We start from the raw sequence: 3616 nt of genomic DNA, 5'->3' as shown, positions 1-3616 counted from the left end.
GAGACCATATGGACTTGATGGAAAGAAGTGCAGAATATACAAGATAGTCTTCTCATTTTTAAAGCAGTATTTTAAATATTCTGTAGTGGACTCATTCTACCTTGACCAAGCAAGCATATATGCATTATAGAGCTTCATATCAGCAGTGTTCATAACAGCAACAAGCAGGAAATAACCATATCCACCACTCCGTGGCTGACTGTACAAATCAGGGGTCAGCAAACTATGACCTGCAGGCCAAAGTCTGCCTGCAGCCTGTTTCTGTAAAGTGTAGTTGGAGTACAACTACACTCATCAATCAGGTATTGCCTTTGGCAGAGTTGAGTAGCTGTGAAAGAGACCGCATAGCTCACAAAGACTGAAATAGCTCACAAAGACTGAAATATTTACAATATGACCCTTTGCAGAAAAAAATTTGCCAACCACTGATTACATGGTTGCACACATTCAATGGAACACTCAGCTACCATTAAAAGAATACAAAAGATTTGTATAGATGGTATGAAAAGATATCTGATATCAAGAAAAAAATGAATCAAAATAGTGTAGCTATAAATATTTCAGATGGTATTTGCCTAAAAACAAAGAATATAAATATACTTCAAATTTTCCTGGAAGGTATACAAGGAAGTTAACAGTGATTATCTCTAGGGTGCAGAAATAGGAAGTGGGACTGGGGAGAGGGAGGGAGGGAGGGAGAAATATTTATTTTATACTCTTGTCTATCATTAAAAATTTTAAATTCCCTTTATGACATTTATATTTATAAATAAACTAAATTAAATTTTAGAAGTAATGGGCGTTTGTTAAGAGCACATTTATTTGTAGAATGGATTAGTGTACTGTTCAATGGCACAATAATAATGGCAGTCTTCATTTTCTTATGGATATTTTTGTTTGAACATCTATGTAATATCTTCTGTTTCTTTTGACTAGTAAGTAGGGTAGCTGTTGTCTCATGTTTAAATATCTATCTGAAATTTTAGGTTCACTATTGGCTTTATGTTTTTTTTTTCATTTTAACATCTTTATTGGAGTATAATTGCTTTACAATGGTATGTTCGTTTCAGCTTCACAACAAAATGAATCAGTTATATACATACATATGTTCCCATATCTCTTCCCGCTTGCGTCTCCCTCCCACCCTCCCTATCCCACCCCTCCAGGCGGTCACAAAGCACCGAGCTGATCTCCCTGTGCTATGCCGCTGCTTCCCACTAGCTATCTACCTTATGTTTGGTAGTGTATATGTGTCCATGCCTCTCTCTCGCTTTGTCACAGTTTACCCTTCCCCCTCCCCATAGCCTCAAGTCCATTCTCTACTAAGTCTGTGTCTTTATTCCTGTTTCACCCCTAGGATTTTCATGACTTTTTTTTTTCTTAAATTCCATATATATGTGTTAGCATACGGTATTTGTCTCTCTCTTTCTGACTTACTTCACTCTGTATGACAGACTCTAGGTCTATCCACCTCATTACAAATAGCTCAATTTCGTTTCTTTTTATGGCTGAGTAATATTCCATTGTATATATGTGCCACGTCTTCTTTATCCATTCATCCGATGATGGACACTTAGGTTGTTTCCATCTCTGGGCTATTGTAAATAGAGCTGCAATGAACATTTTGGTACATGACTCTTTTTGAATTATGGTTTTCTCAGGGTATATGCCCAGTAGTGGGATTGCTGGGTCATATGGTAGTTCTATTTGTAGTTTTTTAAGGAACCTCCATACTGTTCTCCATAGTGGCTGCATCAATTTACATTCCCACCAACAGTGCAAGAGTGTTCCCTTTTCTCCACACCCTCTCCAGCATTTATTGTTTCTAGATTTTTTGATGATGGCCATTCTGACTGGTGTGGGATGATATCTCATTGTAGTTTTGATTTGCATTTCTCTAATGATTAGTGATGTTGAGCATTCTTTCATGTGTTTGTTGGCAGTCTGTATATCTTCTTTGGAGAAATGTCTATTTAGGTCTTCTGCCCATTTTTGGATTGGGTTGTTTGTTTTTTTGTTATTGAGCTGCATGAGCTGCTTATAAATTTTGGAGATTAATCCTTTGTCAGTTGCTTCGTTTGCAAATATTTTCTCCCATTCTGAGGGTTGTCTTTTGGTCTTGTTTATGGTTTCCTTTGCTGTGCAAAAGCTTTTAAGTTTCATTAGGTCCCATTTGTTTATTTTTGTTTTTATTTCCATTTCTCTAGGAGGTGGGTCAAAAAGGACCTTGCAGTGATTTATATCATAGAGTGTCCTGCCTATGTTTTCCTCTAAGAGTTTGATAGTTTCTGGCCTTACATTTAGGTCTTTAATCCATTTTGAGCTTATTTTTGTGTATGGTGTTAGGGAGTGATCTAATCTCATACTTTTACATGTAGCTGTCCAGTTTTCCCAGCACCACTTATTGAAGAGGCTGTCCTTTCTCCACTGTACATTCCTGCCTCCTTTATCAAAGATAAGGTGACCATATGTGCGTGGGTTTATCTCTGGGCTTTCTATCCTGTTCCATTGATCTATATTTCTGTTTTTGTGCCAGTACCATACTGTAGCTTTGTAGTATAGTCTGAGGTCAGGGAGCCTGATTCCTCCAGCTCCATTTTTTGTTCTCAAGATTGCTTTGGCTATTCGGGGTCTTTTGTGTTTCCATACAAATTGTGAAATTTTTTGTTCTAGTTCTGTGAAAAATGCCAGTGGTAGTTTGATAGGGATTGCACTGAATCTGCAGATTGCTTTGGGTAGTAGAGTCATTTTCACAATGTTGATTCTTCCAATCCAAGAACATGGTATATCTCTCCATCTATTTGTATCATCTTTAATTTCTTTCATCAGTGTCTTATAATTTTCTGCATACAGGTCTTTTGTCTCCTTAGGTAGGTTTATTCCTAGATATTTTATTCTTTTTGTTGCAATGGTAAATGGGAGTGTTTTCTTGATTTCACTTTCAGATTTTTCATCCTTAGTGTATAGGAATGCCAGAGATTTCTGTGCATTAATTTTGTATCCTGCTACTTTACCAAATTCATTGATTAGCTCTAGTAGTTTTCTGGTAGCATCTTTAGGATTTTTCTCTACGTATAGTATCATGTCATCTGCAAAGAGTGACAGCTTTATTTCTTCTTTTCTGATTTGGATTCCTTTTATTTCCTTTTCTTCTCTGATTGCTGTGGCTAAAACTTCCAAAACTATGTTGAATAAGAGTGGTGAGAGTGGGCAACCTTGTCTTGTTCCTGATCTTAGTGGAAATGCTTTCAGTTTTTCACCGTTGAGGACGATGTTGGCTGTGGGTTTGTCATATATGGCCTTTATTATGTTGAGGAAAGTTCCCTCCATGCCTACTTTCTGCAGGGTTTTTATCATAAATGGGTGTTGAATTTTGTCAAAAGCTTTCTCTGCATCTATTGAGATGATCATATGGTTTTTCTCCTTCAATTTGTTAATATGGTGTATCACGTTGATTGATTTGCGTATATTGAAGAATCCTTGCATTCCTGGAATAAACCCCACTTGGTCATGGTGTATGATCCGTTTAATGTGCTGTTGGATTCTGTTTGCTAGTATTTTGTTGAGGATTTTTTCATCTGTGTTCATCAGTGATATTGGCCTGTCGTTTTCTTTG

This window comes from Tursiops truncatus, chromosome 2, assembly GCF_011762595.2.
Source record: "Tursiops truncatus isolate mTurTru1 chromosome 2, mTurTru1.mat.Y, whole genome shotgun sequence".
NCBI classification, from domain to species: Eukaryota; Metazoa; Chordata; class Mammalia; order Artiodactyla; family Delphinidae; genus Tursiops; species Tursiops truncatus.
The sequence above is the reverse complement of the archived record's forward strand: the minus strand, read 5'-3'. Positions refer to the sequence as shown.